We start from the raw sequence: 22,532 nt of genomic DNA on the forward strand, positions 1-22,532 counted from the left end.
CCTCCAGATGAGTTTCTCCATCTATCTCTGTTACAGAAATAGCAATTATTAATAAGAAAGATAATTATTCAAATGCATCTTTTATTACATGGCATTGTGAATTCATTCCTACCTAGGGTGTTTCAGATACATTGTGCAAGTTCCCATAATTGCAAATATATTCTTACCTCTTTTCTTCCTGCTAAGAAAAAATTTTTCTGGAAAGCAGTTATTGATGGCTTATAGTCAAATGTGGAAATAATATGCTTTGAGAACATTAATAGCTCTAATAGAGTAGCAATGAATTTTCTTTTCAATACATATGATGAAAAAGTTCAAATGCAGTTTTCCTTACTGCTTTCACCTTGAAGAATGGAATTTCATACTAATGGAATTATAAAATTTAGCATTGTCTGCACATTTTGTAGGTGAGATGAACAGGACAGTGCTTGTGTAAGAGAAATCCCGGGCTTAGGGAGATGTGGGGGATTAAACTGTTAATTCTCATTGAAATACTGTTTTTCTCTTTTAGAATTGGCAAGAAACTAATATTTTCCCTCTCTCCTTAATTTAATAAATAATATTTCTATAAAACAATATCTTTAAAAAAATCACCCATCAGCCACAGCCAGTGAATGATCTGAGGGACTCTTGACTTTGGGTAGAGCCGTATGTCTTTGACCACCTGTCTTGATTCAGAGTTTCAATGATAAAGAGGTGTGTTAATTCAAGTATTGAGTTCTTGGGGTCCTTAAGGCAATAGATACAGCTGTAGCTTTTCTCAGTTAGGCATGATCAGCATCATTTTTTTTGAAAGATTTATTTATTTATTTGAAAGGCAGAGAGAGAAAGAGAGAGACTGATTTTCCATCCTCTGATTCACTCCCCCAGATGGCCACAACAGCTGGAGCTGGGCCAATCCAAAGCCAGGGCCAGGAGCTCCATCCAAGTCTCTCACATGGGTGCAGGGGCCCAAACACTTGGGTCATCTTCAGCTGATTTCCCAGGCCATAGCAGGGGGATAGATCAGAAGTGGAATACCTGGGACTCAAACAAAAACCCATATGGGTTGCTGGCACTGCAGGTGCTGGTTTTATCTGCTATGCCAGAGTGCTAACCCCATGATTTCCTAATGTTGGCAGAATCTGAACCTGCCCAAGCAGCTCGAAGTCCTCCCTCTTGAAAAGCATAATAAAAACAGGTCAAGGCCGGCGCCGTGGCTCACTTGGCTAATCCTCCGCCTGTGGTGCCAGCACCCCGGGTTCTAGTCCCAGTTGGGGCTTTGGATTCTGTCCCGGCTGCTCCTCTTCCAGTCCAGCTCTCTGCTGTGGCCCAGGAAGGCAGTGGAGGATGGCCTAAGTGCTTGGGCCCTGCACCCGCGTGGGAGGCCAGGAGAAAGCACCTGGCTCCTGCCTTCGGATCAGCGCAGCATGCCGGCTGCAGTGCGTGGGTCATGGCGGCCATTTGGGGGGTGAACCAATGGAAGGAAGACCTTTCTCTCTGTGTCTCTCTTACTGTCTAACTCTGCCTGTTTAAAAAAAAAGGTCAAAATAACACAGGGCTTTATCAATTTGAAGAAAGCAAAAGAAGATCACAGTGAATATTTAGCTAATCTTGACCATATTTCTCTTAGAAATGTATTTTGATTATTTCAACCACTTTTCTTACGTGGGAGAATTTTGTTACACAATGCAATGCAATATTGCTGCTAATGTGCATTTTAGATGAATAATATTATAGAAGAAAATGTGCTGTCCTCCATTAAAAATGTTTAAGGTACAGGTTCATACTTTGGAAATTAGGCCTTGTATCAAATATGCATTATAGTGATAATTTCTTCATTACATTTGGCAATGAGTCTGGGAATGTGTGTTGATACCCAGGGGTTTGATTCCACTTAATTACTGTGGATTTATGCTAACATAACACCTTCTATCCCAAGGAATTACTAAGCATGGTAAAAACTTCAGCCCTATCAGTATTTATGAATATCTTCACTTGTTAAGTGAGAATGCTGCCTGAGATAAATTACCCTGGGTAATTTTAATCAAGAGCTTAATTTTAATGATCATCTGCTGCACAAATAAAATAAGTTAAGCAATGAAACCATCATTATCAAGGTGAGTCATGTGTGTCTCTGAGGAGTGCTATTTTTAGCAATGTTCATTAAGGATTTCTGTAAACTCTGAATGGAATAACAGGATGGTAGAACAAAGCTACAAAGAGAGCATAAATGTGTAATTAAGTAATAGGAAGCATCTTATTTTGCACTTGCTGATGATTGCTTTGGGATTGCCCTTTAGTTGTTTAGTATGTACGTGTCTTAGTTTTACAAACAGATGGCGAGTCAGTGTCTCCCCTGTCTCAATGACTTGAGTATTTCCATAAGTTATTGATAAGATCTTATTTCCATAAGTTCTATAACCAGCTCAAAAATGATTCTTTCTAGATATTTAAGAGAATAAATTCAGAAAATTAGTTCAGGTGATTAGGAGGGGTCAGAAAGTAACAAAATGCAAAAAGATTTGGTGAATTATTGTTGCATTTCCTCCAAAAACAAAGACAAACCAATTTTCATTTCTAAAAAAAAAGACTTACTTCTTAGGAGTAAGGAAATAATGCTTTTCAAAGCTTTGCATGCATCAACTTAATATTTACTTAATTTTACTGGATGTCAGTTGTGATGAGTTTTATGACAGTACTAAGAGGCAATAGCTGATGCTCACTAGATAAATTGCTCGATGTTGCTTGGTACCTAAGAAGGTCTTCTTCACCTCTACACAGTTGTGCAGGCCATTTCCTCCTTTCCCTCCCCACCACTCCCCTCCCTAGCCCTTTTGTCTGATATGAGGTTTGTCTGATACTAGAAAAATTAGAGACTTTTTAGGCCAAGTGTTAAGTGGTGAACTGAGGACAGTGTTAAAGAGATTTGTAACTCCTTCACTGGTCATTTTCACAGATGTTTCATGACACCTAATATTTGTAAATGTTACCTAACCTTAACTCCCTGGACTTGGTAATCTGTGAATACATATGGTTTTTCCAGACTGTACAGCTATAGCTAAACAAAATCGTAGCTTGGAGATCCTGTAATAATGGCATTTTCTGAAATCTCTTTCTAATGATGTAGCTAGGTTTCTTTGCAATGCAAAAGACCCTGTATTCATAGTTCTAATTGTCTGCATTGACTCTGAGGCAGGTAATTAGTGTGGGGAAATTGGTGAATATGACTGTCCAGTTAGTTGTCAGTGAAGTATGCACATGCATTTCTAGGGCACATAGTAAACTTACCTTTGGTAATTGTTTTCAGTTTGCCTCCAGGGTTCACTGCTGAGAGTCTTGGAGATTCATCACCTGGGTTTTAAATCCTGGCCTCACTTGTTGCTGCAGAAATGTTAAGATGAAAGGGTAAGGAAAACTATAAAAATTCAGGAAAGGAAGAGGAAAATGTACGCATTGCTTCCTATCACTACCACACAAATAGCTACAAAGATTGAGCTAAATATCCCTGTAGTAGAAGTATCCCCAGTTTCTGGTGGTATAAATCTGGCCATAACTGCTACTTCTGAGCCCCAATCTATGCTTGACTAGTCAAGCTTCAGACATATACTGAATGGCAGCTCTGTGTGAAGACTAGGATGTGTAGGAGATTTAAGTTATGGGTGGAAATTTGGAAGTCCTGGAGTTAGACAAGCTTATACATCATTCTGACACTTATCAGCAGTGTATCCTGGAGAAAATTAATTTTTCTCTACCTCATTTTCCCTTATCTAAAAACAGAAGGCCTTTGCCAATTCCTTAACTGCAATGTTTGTTTTGTTGTTGAGTTTCTTGAGCTATTTAAAGATCCTAGATATTAATCCATATTCAATATAATGCTGGCTATGGGTTTATCATATATTGCCTTGATCATGTTGAGGAATATTTCTTTTAATCCAAATTTTCTTAAGTTTTTTTATCATGAAAAAATTTGTATTTTTCTGCATCTATTGAGATAACCATGTGGTTTTTATTAATCAGTTTGTTAATATGATATATCATGTTTATTGATTTGCATATTTTGAACCATCTCTGCATCTCTGGGATAAATCCCACTTGGGCTGGGTCAATGATCTTTTTGATATATTGCTGGGTTCAGTTAGTATATTGTGGAGGGATTTTATATCAATGTCCATCAGGGATATCAGTCTATAGTTCTTTCTATGTTTATCCTTCTCTGGTTTTGGAATTAAGGTGATGCTGGCCGCATGGAAGGAGTTTGGAAGGATACCCTCCTTTCTAATTGTTTTGAATAGTTTAAGAAGAATGAAATGAAATAAAATGCAACAGACACATGAAAAAAGCTCAGGATCACTAACCAGGGAAATGCAAATATAAAGCACAGTGAGATTTCATCTCACCTGTTAGAAATGGCTATCATCCAAAAATCAAAAAATAATAAATGCTGGTGAGGATATAGGGGAAAATGTGCTCTAATCCACTGTTGGTGTGAAGGTAAGCTAGTGTAACCATTATGGAAGACAGTATGGAGATTGCTCAGAAATCTGAAAATAAATGTGTCATATGTATGATCTAACCATCCCACTCTTTGAAATTTATACAAAGAAAATGAAATCAGCACAATGAAGAGATATTTGTATCCGCATGTTTATTACAACTACCCCAGCTAACATCTTACAACCTCAGGAGTGGAAAAGGAAGCCCAGAAAAAAAAGAGAGGGAGATCTTTGAGCATTTCCAAGAATACCTGATCATTTAATGGGAACCTGGTTCAGCCATCAAGGGGTGCAACTGTCTTTGTCTTTGAGAAGTCTGAAATTCCTTGAGAGGTCAAATTTTCACCAACGAGAGAATGAGGATATAAATACCAGAGAATATAGCACAGAATCAAATACTCAACTAGGTATTACTTTGACAATGGTGTTGGTCTGCTCAGGCTATTATAATAAAATACCATAGACTGAGTGGCTTAAACAACTTACAGGTATTTCTTACAGTTCTAGAGAATGAGCAATCTCGGATCAAGGCACCAACCAATTCTGTTCCTTTTAAGGAATCTCTTCCTGGCTTGGAGCTGGTCTCCTTCTCACTGCTTCCTCATGTAGCAGAGAGAGAAAGAGGCAGCAAGCACTCCAGTGCTGCTTCTGATAAGGGTACTGATCGCATCATGCAGGACCGCCCTCATGACCTCACTAACTCCCAAAGGCCCCAGTCCCAAACACCATCACATTGGGTGTTTGAGCTTCAACACAGGAGTTTGGAGAGATATATTTCAGCCCAAAGCAAGAATTGAATGGAATTTGCAAAAGTCATAGAAGATGGCACAGAGGCCAAGGCCAATGGAATCGAGGAGGGTCTTCAGAAATGCATGAAACATAGGTGCGTACATGGAATGGTTTTGATCTTCAGAGACAGAAAAAGGACACATTCAGATTTCAAAACACATTGATCAGATTCTCCTGTCTGCTTCTCACTACCAATGGTGACTTTCAGAAGTGATCTAAGTCAGAGTAAACCCACGGGAAACAAGAAGGAAATGTTTGCCACAGCAGATAATGCTGAAGATAATTGCTCTCTAAAAGCTAGAGTCTGTGAGATAAGAACCTAACCTTCACAAAGCCATTTAGACACAAAATTATTTTCTCACACTTCCAATCTTCTCACCCAAATTCAAGACCTGAATGTCTTTCTAAATCTAGTATGATTTTTTAAATAGAATAAAAATTAATTTGTGAGAGAATTCCAAATGTAAGCAAAGTCTTGCTAATTTTATATGAAATTAGCTTTGCTTAATAAGCACCAAGCCAATGAATTTTTAACCTTAACAACCTTAATCACCTTATTCTGTAACCCCAATGCTCTGGCAACGCTAAGGAAAATCAGTTTGTTTTAATACACTTTAGATTTAGCAATCGAATACACTTACCAATAATTTGCAAGAATAAGTCATTTTTTGGACTAAAACCAACAACATAATTAGCCTAGTGTTCCCTTGGGCTCTTAATCACAGAGGAGTCACCTTCAAAAGGGGTGAAAGTGCTTAACATTTTAACTGAAGCCAAGGTTCTGATGAAGAAAATAAGTTTCCTCAAGATTTTATGTGGACTTTTGTTGGGGGGAGCATGGATCATGAATAAAAAACAGTCATGTTTGAGAAACAAATAGTGCAGGCCTAAACCATTATGAGGAATGCTGGCTTTTTCTTATTAATTACAACTTTTTGCTCTGCTACATAGATAATGGTAACATAAACCTTGAGGAATTTAATTGCCTCCAATTATTCCATTTACTACCATTTTTTACAAGTTTATAATTATTTTTATCTATTTTCAAAAGTTAGTGAGGATTGTAGAAATAAAGTTATAGGAAATGTGTTTAAAATCAAGTCATTTTCATTCATGAGATTAGCTTTAATTTCAAAGTACCACAATGGAAAGAAAGGTAAGATAGTGAGTAAAAAGGCTATTATATTTACAAAAACAGACTTTTCAGTCTGAAAAATGGAGACACATCAGACAAGCCTGAAAACTAATTGAGATTATTCCCACAAATATTTGGAGTTGTTTTTATTGTTGGTGTAGTGATGGTTGTTGTTGAAACTTATCCCCTTTCCTTCACCATCTTGAAAACCCAAAGCATTTTAACATACCCTGCCATATTCCTTTCTACGTAGATCTTTAAGACCCACCTCAAACATATCAGTGTAAATGTCTGAACCCACTTGTTGATTTTTCCCACCTGGTCTTTTCCTACTAGCTCCTACTCTCGTCCAGGTTGTTGAGTGACCTCTCCCACATACTATTTTTTGAGATCTTGGCCAAGTCAGAACCAGACTGAGCAAGGATCTCTTGACCAAGTCCACACAACACAAGCATCTCCAAAAGTAATGCAGTCAATTAAGAGCACGCCCATGTACACATAACCTGGGAGTAGCCTGATTTATCAGTTCTTTTGTAAGTCTTATCCAACAGACCTTTAGCATCATCATCATACCAGACTGGACAGACATCTATATTGAAACTTTGCTACAAAATTATAAAGCATAGCTCTGAAACAAACAAAAAATACACAATTGGGTTTGCTTTAACACTTAAATAAGTCCAAGAATCTTAATATAAGCCACTTAAGTAACATGTTCACATTCAAGAATTTCAATAAATTTACACAATATATAATGAGCACCAATTTTTGTGCAACTTACTGTCAGTAATTTGGATCCAATGAATCCAATGTATTATAAACCAGTCAACTATTCAAGTCTTTATAAACGAGTTTCAACTGAAAACTCAGAACACTGACAGCAAAAGCCATGGAATAATTGGAAGAATTAGGTGTTTCCATCATAATTAAGACCAAGGAGCCATGATCAGCAGTATGGAAGTTTCAAGGATACAAAAAAATCCACTTTTTATCAGTGTTAGATATTAACTGCAATGAGAGCTTGGAACTCCGAACTTTTATTTGGTGTAATAAAGACAATATCAAAAAACATTCCCCATGATAGTTACTAGGAGTTGTCAGCTGTGGGGAGCAACTCGGACTAGACTAAGTTACTGGAATTAAGACTTATTCTATGCATCTGCTCTCCCACAATATGGCGCTGGGAGAGGAGTAAACAGCTTCTACACAGCTGCCTCTCGCCAACTTGACAAGCTGCAGGAGCTGCTCCTGATTGGAGGAGAGCAGCGTACTCGGCGTGTGGGTAGCAGAGTTGGGATTGGTGGAAGAGGACTATAAAGGAGGAGAGAGACAACATGCACCAGGAACACCTGAGGAACACCTGTGCAGCCCCCGAGAGAGCCGGCCGGCGGTGTGCCGCTCCCCCGCAGAAGTGGGGAAAGTGGCAGGGGGGCCCGTCCCTCCACGGAGGTGGAGGGACGGCAGCCAACCCGGGAAGAACCAGCAGCAAACCCGGGGAGGGCCGAGCAGACAAAAGAACAGCGCAGCGTCTTGTGTCGTTCCTCCGTGAAGAGGGGGAGCGACAGTCAGCTGATTTTTTCTAAAAACAGTAGCTATCATTCACTAAGTAACTATTGGATAAGGCACTGTGATATGCATTTCACATACTTAATATTAATACTTACAATAATATCACCATTATTCTCAGTTTACACATGAAAAAACCAAGGATTTAGACATTAAATTGCCCACTGTCATATAGCTGGTGAATTACAGAGCCAAAATACAAAGCTTCATCATCTTGAATGAGTTTACAAAATTCTATACCACAATACAAGAGGCCTCAATTTGAACCATGGGTCTAAAGATTAACATTACTAACTCATACCCTCCCGTGCTGATTGCCTTATGAAATTGTGATTCTTATGAGAATATCTATCTGAAAACTTGACAGAATATCCATACGCATTTTAATTTCCTTGAAATCAAATGTCATATTTCGTTCAATTTTTTCTCTAGTACAAAGCCCTGGGGAAGATATGACAGCCTCATCCAGCATATATATCTAATTCTGCTTATAGTCTGAGCCAATAGAGCTGCTCAGGAAATGAAGGAATGCTAAAGTCACTTGACAAAGTAGACATACCGTGCACAGGCACACCCTACAATCTCCTACATGGAAGATGACTCCTTAGTGGGAAGAAGCCTTTGGAGTCTAGAAAATTCTCCATCAGGAGACATACCAATCTGGTAAGACTTAGCCATCTTGGACGAAGGACTCAAAAGGCAGCAGGAATCCTGATTCTATACATCACATCTGGCCCCTCAGCTCCCATCACTGTACCCACATTGAGCTAAACAGAGCTCAGTGTGTCCCTGAATCTGATAGGGATGCCCAAACACAATAAATTATTTTATGTTTACCAATTAAGCAAGTTATTTATGTGTTTTGCTATATTTTATAGTACTATGCAGACAATATTTATTGTGACACTTACATGGAAATACTTCCTTTTTCATGCTACTTCCTCTAATTAAATAATAATGCTCTTATAGTCAAAACCAGTATTGGGCCTGCGCTGCGGCTCACTAGGCTAATCCTCCACCTTGCGGCGCCGGCACACCAGGTTCTAGTCCCGGTCGGGGTGCCGGATTCTGTCCCATTTGCCCCTCTTCCAGGCCAGCTCTCTGCTGTGGCCAGGGAGTGCAGTGGAGGATGGCCCAAGTCCTTGGGCCCTGCGCCCCATGGGAGACCAGGAGAAGCACCTGGCTCCTGCCATTGGATCAGCGCGGCCATTGGAGGGTGAACCAACGGCCAAGGAAGACCTTTCTCTCTGTGTGTCTCTCTCACTGTCCTCTCTTCCTGTCAAAAACAAACAAACAAACAAACAAACAAAAAAACCCAGTATCAATTCTATTCTAAAACCTAATCTATACATAATTCACAACTATATGGTTGACACTCATTACTATATTATCAGTTAATAATCCTGAAACAATAAGGACTACTGCATTTTTATTTACCATTCATTGTATAATTTTTAGATATAATTACTCTTGTTTTAAAATATTTATTTATTTGTTTCAAAGGAAGAATTACAGAGAGGCAGGGGCAGAGACAGATCTTTCATCTGCTGATTTATTTCCCAAACAGCCACAACAGCCAGAGCTGGGCGAATCTGAAGCTAGGAGCTTCTTCCAGGTATCTCAGGGACCCGAGCACTTGGGCCATCTTCCACTGCTTTCCTAAGCCATTAGCAGGGAGCTGGATCAGAAGTAGAGTAACCAGGACTTGAACCTGCACACATAAGGGATGCTGGCACCACAGGCAGAGGCTTAACTTACTATGCCACAGTGCAAGCCCAATATAATTACTCTGTTTTTAATCATATAAAATTTTATATGCAGGCATTATAAACATTTTATATAAATTATTCAATTAATACATTTTTAAAAGTTACAGGACAGGGGCCTGCGCTGTGCCATAGCAGGTAAGAGCCACTGCTTTGCAGTGCCCTTCCCATACGGGTGCTGGTTCTAGTCCCGGCTGCTCCACTTCTGATCCAGCTCTCTGCTATGGCCTGGGAAAGCAGTAAAAGATGGCTCAAGTCCTTGGGCCTCTGCAACTGCAAGGGAGAACCAAAATAAGCTCCTGGTTCCTAGCATTGGATCTGCACAGCTCTGGCCATTGCAGCCATCTGGGGAATGAACCAGCAGATTGAAGACCTCTCTGTCTCTGTCTCTGCCTCTCTTTAACTCTGCCTTTTAAATAAATTAGTAAATCTTTAAAAAACATGTCACAAAACAAATATGGCATTGGAGGGAATGTTATAATTTCTACATGTCTAAAGTTTCAGTGAATAAAATATTTTTGAAATATCTGAGCACTCTATGCATTCTAAATGCAGTAATAGATTGTCTTGTCAAAGTCAAAACTTAAAGCAGTTAAGAAGTTTTTGATTACAGATTCCCATTTAAAAAGTTCAGTCCTCACATGGATAATCAAATCAAGCTAATATACTAATACACTTTTTTTTCCAACAGTCATTGTTTTTAATTTTATTAATATAAAGAAAACAGATTTCATGTGTTTCAAAGACAGAATTCTAACAAGGTAACCATACAACCTGCTCTTCCTGCCTCAACCCCACTTCCATCCTTCCTTTTTTTTTTCTTCCTTTAATTTCTGAAATAATATAATGCACTAGTAACCATAATATTCAATAAGTATGAAGTAGTAAGACTATTGTTCCACAGGAGTACAGACAAGGGCTAAAAATAATCAATTCATAAGATGTCAGTTTCCTCCTTGTGCTTTTTTGTATTCTATCTTAACTACCACATATCAGAGAAAACATATGGTATTTGTCTTTTAGGGCCTGCCATATTTCACCAGGCATAATGGTTATATCCATTTTGTTGCAAAGATAGTATGTCATGATTTCATTCTTCTTTATCATTGAGTAGTATTTCAAAACACTATCTTTCTTTGCTTTACCCAGTCATCAGTTGATAAACATGTGGGTTGATTCCTCATCTTGGCTATTATGTCTCTGAAGATCAAAACCATTCCATGTACGCACCTATGTTTCATGCATTTCTGAAGACCCTCCTCGATTCCATTGGCCTTGGCCTCTGTGCCATCTTCTATGACTTTTGCAAATTCCATTCAATTCTTGCTTTGGGCTGAAATATATCTCTCCAAACTCCTGTGTTGAAGCTCAAACACCCAATGTGATGGTGTTTGGGACTGGGGCCTTTGGGAGTTAGTGAGGTCATGAGGGCGGTCCTGCATGATGCGATCAGTACCCTTATCAGAAGCAGCACTGGAGTGCTTGCTGCCTCTTTCTCTCTCTGCTACATGAGGAAGCAGTGAGAAGGAGACCAGCTCCAAGCCAGGAAGAGATTCCTTAAAAGGAACAGAATTGGTTGGTGCCTTGATCCGAGATTGCTCATTCTCTAGAACTGTAAGAAATACCTGTAAGTTGTTTAAGCCACTCAGTCTATGGTATTTTATTATAATAGCCTGAGCAGACCAACACCATTGTCAAAGTAATACCCAGTTGAGTATTTGATTCTGTGCTATATTCTCTGGTATTTATATCCTCATTCTCTCGTTGGTGAAAATTTGACCTCTCAAGGAATTTCAGACTTCTCAAAGACAAAGACAGTTGCACCCCTTGATGGCTGAACCAGGTTCCCATTAAATGATCAGGTATTCTTGGAAATGCTCAAAGATCTCCCTCTCTTTTTTTTCTGGGCTTCCTTTTCCACTCCTGAGGTTGTAAGATGTTAGCTGGGGCAGTGGTATGGCCTATGCCTAGGGACCATGGCCAGAGCTGGTCAAATCATTTAGCAAATTTAAGAGTTTAATCTATCATGGGTGCAGGTGCCTAACTAGTTCCAGATTTAAGACAGCAGAGTTAGTGATGAAGCAGCAACAAGGAAGATATAAGTGCTGTTGCATTATACAGTTAACAGTCGTACAGAGCACAAAGCAAACATACTGTGAGTAGGATTCATGAATACCTCCCTATTGGTGGCAAGGCCCACTGAGAATTTATTTGCATGAGGACTGAAGCAGCTCTTGAGAAAATCCTGTAGAAGGTAAAAATTATCTGGCGATGAAGAAGGTTTTCAATGTGGGAGGTGAGTTACAATTTGAAAAAAATTATTTATATTGATTTCTTTGAAAGTTATAGAGAGGGGGACACACACACACACACAGAGCGAGAGTGAGAGAGAGAGAGAGACCTTCCAACTGCTAGTTCACTCCCCAAATGCCCATAACATCTACATTTGGGGATGGTCCAGGCCAAAGCCAGTCCTAGTCTCCTATGTGGGTGGTAGTGGACCAAGTACTTGGGCTGTCATCTGCTGCTTTCCCAGAGGCATTAGCAGGTAGCTGAATCAGAAGCAGAGCAGCCAGGAGTAGAACCAGCACTTCGATATGGGATGCCAGCGTTGTAGGTGGCAGCTTAAACTGCTATGTCATAGCACTGGCTGCATAAGTGACAATTCTGTATATAGAATATGGAAGTCTTAGCTTTGTCTCTTGAGTCAGTTTTTGTAGGAGTCATTAGAAGGTTAATGTAGTAAAGAGGTATAAAACAAAATCTCTACAAGGATTCTGGGGTGTCCATATAACATGATGATCTAAGTTGAATGTGGAATTCTTCCATTTGCCACAACAGCAATTTGACATTTTGAGACTAGGATATGAATCGGAGTAGAAAACAGCGATCGTTTGCAGTTTCTTGTGAACATTAGTCAGGGAATATCTATAGGGCGTAGAGAAGAGTGAGGACATCTCCAGATTGTCTGTTCATTAATATCTTGTAGAATCTGCCTATAATTTCTAGTTTAGACAAGGCTTTTCCTTCTGTATTTTTAAAAATCCTTTTTAAAGGATTTCCGGCAAGATGGCGGAATAGGAAGGGAGCACACTGATAGTCTGGGGAGAGATAGTTTAATAAAAGTGGAGATACTGCAGGTTCAAGGAAGAGTAGGGGAGGAAACAGCAGAAGAAACTCTTCCGGAACGCGTGACTCACAGCGGACCTGCGTGGAGAGCGTGGGAGCCCACAGTTCGGGACATCAGCGGCAGACTCAACACACCAGCGCTGGAACGCGAGGTGAGCCGAACCTCAATAGCCCGAGACACCGGCAGGCAAGCGGAGAGAGGAGACTAGAGGGAACGACCCCCGGGGGAGGAAGTTCACAAGGCTAACTGGAAGAGAGAGAGAGAGAGAGAGAGAAAAAAAAAAGGGTGACTAGTACGGACACGGGTTTCTCTCTCTCCGCTCACCTCTCAAGGGCGAGCAAGACAAAGAGCAGGCGCCATCTTGGACATACGTCATAAGCAGAGCGACCTCAGGTCTGCACCGGCCCTGAGCCTAGCAGAAAAATCTGACTCTGGGCGGGGCGAATTAACAGGAGATTAGGACCTAGTAAATTTGTGGTGCTACTGAACTGAGACTGTGAAAAAAGAGACGGTGGGGGAGAGAACTCACGGAATTCACGTGAGCACTCTCCAGAGACGCTACAATTCCGTAACTTTGGCAACCCAGTGGGAGGCTGAAGGAGAATTTGAGCCCACTCTGAGGGCCAAACAGATTCCCTGTGGGGATCTTGGGAAAGAGCTTCTGATCTCTGGCTCCTGTGGGTATATCATTTGCCTGCTAACTACCTCCAACTTCGTTCAGCTGTGTGGAATTACTTCCCTTTTGAATCAAAAAAAAAAAAAAAAAAAAAAAAAAAGAAAGAGAGAGAGATTTACCACGCCTAACCTGGGAGTGTCACCTTTGGCACACCAAACAGAGCTCTCAGGCCACACCCATCTCAAGCCCTAAGGCTCCATCAAAAACAGATAGTCCACTTAATCTAGAGTCATAGTATAACAAGAAAAAGCACCACAGTGAAGAAACCAAATATCTCCAATATGCCAAATAACAAACGCAAAAACCGAGGTAATAAAAACAAGGAAGTCACTATGACGCCCTCAAATGAAAAAGACACCCCAATTCAAGATTATGAAGATGATGAGATAGAAGAAATGCAAGAAGCAGATCTCAAAAAATTGATAAGAACATTAAGAAGTTCTCAAAAACAAATTCTGGAACTACACAAATCCTTAATGGACAAGATAGAAAATCTCTCTCGTGAAAATGAAATATTAAGGAGGAATCAAAATGAAACGAAACAACTAGTACAACAGGAAACTGTGATAGTGACTGAAGTGAAGAATTCAATAGATCAAATGAAAAACACAATAGAGAGCCTTACAAACAGAATGGGTGAAGCAGAAGAGAGAATATCGGACTTAGAAGACAGAGAACAGGAAAGGATACAGTCAGACCAAAGAAAAGACGAGGAAATTAGAAATCTAAAACATATTGTCGGGAATCTTCAGGATACTATTAAAAAACCCAACATTCGTGTTCTAGGAGTTCCTGAAGGCATGGAGAGGGAGAAAGGATTAGAAGGCCTTTTTAGTGAGATATTAGCAGAAAATTTCCCAGGTTTGGAGAAGGACAGAGAAATCCTAGTACAGGAAGCTCACAGAACCCCTAATAAACACGACCAAAAGAGATCCTCACCACGACACGTTGTAATTAAACTCTCCACAGTGAAACATAAAGAAAAGATCCTAAAATGTGCAAGAGAGAAACGTCAGATTACTCTCAGAGGATCTCCAATCAGACTCACAGCTGACTTCTCATCAGAAACTCTAAAAGCTAGGAGGGAATGGCGAGATATAGCCCAGGTACTAAGAGAGAACAACTGCCAGCCCAGAATATTATATCCTGCCAAGCTATCATTTGTGAATGAAGGTGAAATAAAGACTTTTCATTGCAAACAGAAATTGAAAGAATTTGTTGCCACTCGTCCAGCCCTGCAAAAGATGCTTAAAGATGTGTTACACACAGAAACACAGAAACACGGTCATCAATATGAAAGAAGGTAAAGGAAGGAAACCAAGGAAGGAAACCTCACAGCAAAAGATCACAGGGAATTCAAAGCATATATTAGAACTTATCTTTGGCAAATGGCAGGGCAAAGTTACCACTTATCATTAGTCACTTTGAACGTGAATGGCCTGAACTGTCCAGTTAAAAGACACCGATTGGCTGATTGGGTTAAGGAACAAAACCCATCTATTTGCTGCTTACAAGAAACACATCTTTCCAACAAAGATCCATACAGACTGAAAGTGAAAGGCTGGAAAAAGATATACCATGCCAACAGAAATGAAAAAAGAGCAGGCGTAGCCATCTTAATATCGGACAACATAAACTTTACCACAAAAACTGTTAAGAGAGACAAAGAGGGGCACTATATCATGATTAAGGGATCAATTCAACAGGAAGATATAATAATTATCAATGTATATGCACCTAACTACAGGGCACCAGTTTATCTAAAAGATTTATTAACGGACTTAAAGGGAGACTTAGACCCCAATACAGTAGTACTGGGGGACTTCAATACTCCACTCTCAGAAACAGACAGATCATCCGGTCAGAAGATCAACAAGGATACAGTAGATTTAAATGACACTATAGCCCAAATGGATCTAACAGATATATACAGAACTTTCAATCCTACAGCTAAATATTTTACATTCTTCTCAGCAGTACATGGAAGCTTCTCTAGGATTGACCACATACTAGGCCATAAAGCAAGTCTCAGCAAATTCAAAAGAATTAGAATCATACCATGCAGCTTCTCAGACCATAAAGGAATGAAGTTGGAAATTAGCAACTCAGGAATCCCTAGAGCATACGCAAACACATGGAGATTGGACAACATGCTCCTGAATGAACAATGGGTCATAGAAGAAATCAAAAGAGAAATCAAAAACTTTCTGGAAGTAAATGAGGATAACAGCACAACATACCAAAACTTATGGGACGCAGCAAAAGCAGTGTTAAGAGGAAAGTTTATATCAATAGGTGCCTACATCAAGAAATTGGAAAGACACCAAATAGATGAGCTTTCAATTCACCTCAAGGATCTAGAAAACCTACAGCAAACCAGACCCAAATCTAGTAGGAGAAGAGAAATAATTAAAATCAGAGAAGAAATCAACAGGATTGAATCAAGAAAAACATTACAAAAAATCAGCCAAACGAAGAGCTGGTTTTTTGAAAAAATAAACAAAATTGACACCCCATTGGCCCAACTAACTAAAAAAAGAAGAGAAAAGACCCAAATCAATAAAATCAGAGATGAAAAGGGAAATGTAACAACAGACACCACAGAAATAAAAAGAATCATCAGAAATTACTACAAGGACTTGTATGCCAGCAAACAGGGAAACCTATCAGAAATGGATAGATTCCTGGACACATGCAACCTGCCTAAATTGAACCAGGAAGACATCGAAAACCTAAACAGACCCATAACTGAGACAGAAATTGAAACAGTAATAAAGGCCCTCCCAACAAAGAAAAGCCCAGGACCAGATGGATTCACTGCTGAATTCTACCAGACGTTTAAAGAAGAACTAACTCCAATTCTTCTCAAACTATTCAGAACAATCGAAGAAGAGGGAGTCCTCCCAAATTCTTTCTATGAAGCCAGCATCACCTTAATTCCTAAGCCAGAGAAAGATGCAGCACTGAAAGAGAATTACAGACCAATATCCCTGATGAACATAGATGCAAAAATCCTCAATAAAATTCTCGCCAATAGAATGCAACAACACATCAGAAAGATCATCCACCCAGACCAAGTGGGATTTATCCCTGGTATGCAGGGATGGTTTAATGTGCGCAAGACAATCAATGTGATACACCACATTAACAGACTGCAGAAGAAAAACCATATGATTATCTCAATAGATGCCGAGAAAGCATTTGATAAAATACAACACCCGTTCATGATGAAAACTCTAAGCAAACTGGGTTTGGAAGGAACATTCCTCAATACAATCAAAGCAATCTATGAAAAACCCACAGCCAACATCCTATTGAATGGGGAAAAGTTGGAAGCATTTCCACTGAGATCTGGAACCAGACAGGGATGCCCACTCTCACCACTGCTATTCAATATAGTTCTGGAGGTGCTAGCCAGAGCTATTAGGCAAGAAAAAGAAATTAAAGGGATACAAATTGGGAAGGAAGAACTCAAACTATCCCTCTTTGCAGATGACATGATTCTGTATTTAGGGGACCCAAAGAACTCTACTAAGAGACTATTGGAACTCATAGAAGAGTTTGGCAAAGTAGCAGGGTATAAAATCAATGCACAAAAATCAATAGCCTTTGTATACACAGACAATGCCATGGCTGAGGAAGAACTTCTAAGATCAATCCCATTCACAATAGCTACAAAAACAATCAAATACCTTGGAATAAACTTAACCAAGGACGTTAAGGATCTCTACGATGAAAATTACAAAATCTTAAAGAAAGAAATAGAAGAGGATACCAAGAAATGGAAACATCTTCCATGCTCATGGATTGGAAGAATCAATATCATCAAAATGTCCATTCTCCCAAAAGCAATTTACAGATTCAATGCAATACCAATCAAGATACCGAAGACCTTCTTCTCAGATCTGAAAAAATGGTGCTGAAATTTATATGGAGGCACAAGAGACCTCGAATAGCTAAAGCAATCTTGTACAACAAAAACAAAGCCGGAGGCATCACAATACCAGATTTCAGGACATACTACAGGGCAGTTGTAATCAAAACAGCATGGTACTGGTACAGAAACAGATGGATAGACCAATGGAACAGAATTGAAACACCAGAAATCAACCCAAACATCTACAGCCAACTTATATTTGATCAAGGATCTAAAACTAATTCCTGGGGCAAGGACAGTCTATTCAATAAATGGTGCTGGGAAAATTGGATTTCCACATGCAGAATCATGAAGCAAGACCCCTACCTTACACCTTACACAAAAATCCACTCAACATGGATTAAAGACCTAAATCTACAACCTGACACCATCAAGTTACTAGAGAACATTGGAGAAACCCTTCAAGATATTGGCACAGGCAAAGAATTTCTGGAAAAGACCCGGGAGGCACAGGCAGTCAAAGCCAAAATCAACTATTGGGATTGCATCAAATTGAGAAGTTTCTGTACTGCAAAAGAAACAGTCAGGAGAGTGAAGAGACAACCAACAGAATGGGAAAAAATATTTGCAAACTATGCAACAGATAAAGGGTTAATAGCCAGAATCTACAAAGAGATCAAGAAACTCCACAAAAACAAAACCAACAACCCACTTAAGAGATGGGCCAAGAACCTCAATAGACATTTTTCAAAAGAGGAAATCCAAATGGCCAACAGGCACATGAAAAAATGTTCAAGGTCATTAGCAATCAGGGAAATGCAAATCAAAACCACAATGAGGTTTCACCTCACCCCGGTTAGAATGGCTCACATGCAGAAATCTACCAACAATAGATGCTGGCGAGGATGTGGGGAAAAAGGGACACTAACCCACTGTTGGTGGGAATGCAAACTGGTCAAGCCACTATGGAAGTCAGTCTGGAGATTCCTCAGAAACCTGAAGATAACCGTACCGTTCGACCCAGCCATCCCACTCCTTGGAATTTACCCAAAGGAAATGAAATTGGCAAACAAAAAAGCAGTCTGCACCCTAATGTTTATTGCAGCACAATTCACAATAGCTAAGACCTGGAACCAACAAAATGCCCATCAACGATAGACTGGATAAAGAAATTATGGGATATGTACTCTTTAGAATACTATGCCGCAGTAAGAAACAACGAAATCCAGTCATTTGCAACAAAATGGAGGAATCTGGAACACATCATGCTGAGTGAAATAAGCCAGTCCCAAAGGGACAATTACCATATGTTCTCCCTGATCGGTGACAACTGACTGAACACCAAAAAGGAAACCTCCTGAAGTGAAATGGACACTATGGGAAACGGTGGCTTGATCAGCATAGCCCTGACTGTTAATGAACAACTTAATACATTATCCCTCTTAGTAGTTTTTTTATCTGTTCTACTTAATATGACTGGTTTAGATCTGTAATTGATGCACAGTTATTCTTAAGTGTTGAAAATTAACTGAAATGTGATCCCTGTTGAACATGGTGGTGGGAATGGGAGAGGGAAGAGATGTATAATTTGGGACATGCTCAGGCTGATTTGCCCCAAGTGGTGGAGTTGGAAGCATACCAGGGGATTCCAATTGAATCCCATCGAGGTGGCATGTACCAATGCCATCTCACTGTTCCAGGTGATCAGTTTCAGTTCACAGTTGGTCATGGTGGAGGGACTGGGAGTCAAAGGGAGCACATAGACAAGTCTAGTACCTGCTAACGCTAACCGATGGAGTAAATAAAGGGGAGAGTGATCCAACATGGGAAGTGAGATACTCAGCAGACTCATAGAATGGCAGATGTCCTAAATAGCACTCTGGCCTCAGAATCAGCCCTAAAGGCATTCGGAGCTGGCTGAAAAGCTCATGAGAGTATTTCAGGCATGGAAAACCAAGACACTCTGGCAAAAGATCTCTGCGAGTGAGATCCCAGTGGAAAGAACAGGTCATCAAAGAAGGAGGTACCTTTCTCTGAAGGGAGGAGAGAACCTCCACTTTGACTATGACCTTGTCTAAACAAGATAAGAGTCGGAGAACTCAGAGGGCTTCCATAGCCTTGGAAACTCATGACTGGAGCATAGGGAGATTACTGATGCCATAGACAGGAGTGTCAATTGGTAAAGTCAACAACAGGAGTCACTGTGCACTTACTCCTCATGTAGGATCTCTGTCCTTAATGTGCTGTACATTGAGATTTAATGCTATAACGAGTACTCAAACAATATATTTCACTTTGTGTTTCTATGGGGGTGCAAACTGTTGAAATCCTTACTTAATGCATAGTAAACTGATCCTCTGTAAAAAAAAAAAAAAAAAAAAAAAAGAAATTATCAATTCCCAACTTGACTCTCACTGGGATTAAACATGACAATAGGTCTGCTCTGATTTCATCATCATTTAAAAAAAAATCATCTATTATTTTTCACTTTATGTTTCTGTGTGGGAGCAAACTGTTGAAATCCATACTTGATGTATACTAAGCTGATCTTCTGTATATTAAGATAATCGAAAATGAATCTTGATGTGAATGGAAGGGGAGAGGGAGTGGGAAAGGGGAGGGTTGTGGGTGGGAGGGTCGGTATGGGGGGGAAGCCATTGTAATCCATAAGTCGTACTTTGGAAATTTATATGCATTAAATAAAAGTTTAAAAAAAAATCCTTTTTAAAAATTTATTTGAGAGGTAGAATTACAGAGAGAGGGAGATACAGAGAGAGGTGTTCTGTCCGCTGGTCCACTCCCCAAATGGCAACAATGTCTGGAGTTGGGCAGATCTGAAGCCAAAAGCCAGGAACATTTTCTGGGTCTCTCACATGGGTGCAGGTGCCTAAATACCTGTGCCATCTTCTGCTTTCCCATGCCATAGCAGAGAGCTGGGTTGGAAGAGGAGCAGCGGGACATGAATCAGCTGCTGACACCACAGGCAGAGAGGAGCCTGCTCTGCCACAGCGCCGAGCCCTCCTTCTGTATTTTTGTTAAATAATTTAATATAACTGTAAAATATACAATATCAATGCACTACTCTCTCAGATTACCACAGAAACAAGAGACTGACTGTCGCTCCCCCTCTTCGCGGAGGAACGACACAGGACCCTGCGCTGTTCTTTTGTCTGCTCGGCCCTCCCCGGGTTGCTGCTGGTTCTTCCCGGGTTGGCTACCGTCCCTTCCACCTCCGTGGAAGAGCGGTTCCCCCTGCCACTTTCCCCACTTCTGCGGGGGAGCGGCACACCGCCGGCCGGCTCTCTCGGGGGCTGCACAGGTGTTCCTTCAGATAGATGTTCCTGGTGCATGTTGTCTCTCTCCTCCTTTATAGTCCTCTTCCACCAATCCCAACTCTGCTACCCACACGCCGAGTACGCTGCTCTCCTCCAATCAGGAGCAGCTCCTGCAGCTTGTCAAGTTGGCGAGAGGCAGCTGTGTAGAAGCTGTTTCTCCCTTCTCAGCGCCATATTGTGGGAGAGCAGATGCATAGAATAAGTCTTAATTCCAGTAACTTAGTCTAGTCTGAGTTGCTCCCCACAACTGACATTTTAGACAAACAGCTAAAGAGTTAGTAAGGGAAATGTAAATAGAATGTGAGTATTAAATACATTTTTGCTCTCATTTTTTTTCCCATTTTTTTTACCCTGTTTTTTTCTTGAATGGTATTTATGAAGTGACAGGTAATGCAGTTCCTCCATTCTTTCAGGAATACGTTTTACAGTCAAAAGGGAAGGGTGGGTTTTTCTGGAGTTATCCTTGCTTTATGCTTTTAGCCAGCTCTGAGAAGTGGTAACCTTAAGCCATCATGAGCTGATACATTTAAATGGCCCCTGCTGTGTAGATGTGACCGGTATGGAGTTGGGTTCTTAAGATGTAAAACCTTCAGAGGATGGCGCCTGTGAAGGAAGGCAGGGGATCTTTTGTTGTAAACAGGAAGAGAAATGAATGGAGAGACCTGGTAATTGAAAGGTTTGAATGAAGCTAAACAGGTTTCTGAATAGAGATTTCTCTGTTGTGAGTCTGAAAATTAAAAAAGAAATATGTCAAATGGGAAAAGATTTCTGGAATAAAATAAAGGCTTTGCTTGGAAGTAAAAGAGCAAAGGGACATGCTTTCTTGAGTTTGGTAATTTCTCTCTATCAAAAGACAAGCCAGACTTGAGACGTGATGTTAGGGAGATAACTGTGCAAGGGAAACATTTGCTAGAATGTTTAAGTGATAAAGGGGGAGAAATTACCAGGTAGAGAAAAGGATATTGTGCTCAGGCTGAATTCTGAACAGTGTGTGTTCTGCAGATGTGGCTGAGTAGAAGGAGCATTGACAGCAAAAACGGGACTTCCTTAGGCATTAATCAGGGGTTTCTAATGACCCGCAGGGACTGCTTTATGGTAATGAACACACATGTGGGAATGACTGGGGCTACATCCATCTGGCACTGGTTGCCACAGTCTCTTTTGCTGGCATTGAAAAGGTTGAGTTAAGAGGGCTGAGGAGAATGTCAAGTTCTGGTTTGTGTTTGTCAAACTATAACGTTCAGCTCGGAGGAAGACTGAGGGATTTCTTCAGCTGAATACTCCATGGAGAATTTCTGCTTCCTTCTCTTAGGTAAAACTCACAAGGAGCTGTCTTCCCAGAAGTGCTTCTTACAGTTTTCTGAGGCTCTCTAAAAACAAGGGCAGAGTTGGTCTTGGAGGCTGAGATCTGGGAGGAGTTGCCGAGATCTGGGAGGAGCTGCCGTAGGTGACTGAGTTGTCTTGCTTTCTCATTAGTCATGCCTGACAACTGGTGCATGCTTCCATGCACCACCTCCAAAATGGCTCATGAACTCTTGGGACTGATTATACTTCATCTGATTCTATGATTTAAAACTCTCCCTACATGGGGCCAGTGTTGTGGTACAGGGGGTTAAGCTGCCACCTGTGACGCTGACATCCCGTGTAACTAATTGGTTCCAGTCTTGCCTGTGCCTCTCCTGATCTAGTTCCCTGTCAGTGTACCTGGGAGGCAGCAGAAGATGGCCAAGTGCTTGGGCCCTAACCACCTACATGGGTAACCTGGATGGAGTTCTGTCGCTCC

The 22,532-nt window shown here is 40.5% G+C and overlaps 1 long non-coding RNA gene across 24 annotated transcripts in view; it reads left to right on the plus strand.

Annotated features, from left to right (window-relative positions):
* Nucleotides 1-22,532, plus strand: part of LOC149121928 (uncharacterized) — a 352,265-nt gene that overhangs the window by 52,893 nt on the left and 276,840 nt on the right. For 16 of the 24 annotated variants that reach the window (XR_016221589.1, XR_016221588.1, XR_016221590.1 and 13 more), the window contains one exon: nucleotides 3,290-3,387. The exons of 7 other annotated variants lie outside the window; for them this stretch is intronic. This is a non-coding gene — a long non-coding RNA (uncharacterized LOC149121928). Of the gene's footprint in view, nucleotides 1-3,289; nucleotides 3,388-8,397; nucleotides 8,765-22,532 lie in introns of those variants that run through there. One more of the 24 variants, XR_016221591.1, reaches the window with a different exon arrangement.

This window comes from Oryctolagus cuniculus, chromosome 15 (genome assembly GCF_051225735.1).
Source record: "Oryctolagus cuniculus isolate XC-2025 breed Fujian yellow rabbit chromosome 15, ASM5122573v1, whole genome shotgun sequence".
NCBI classification, from domain to species: domain Eukaryota; kingdom Metazoa; phylum Chordata; class Mammalia; order Lagomorpha; family Leporidae; genus Oryctolagus; species Oryctolagus cuniculus.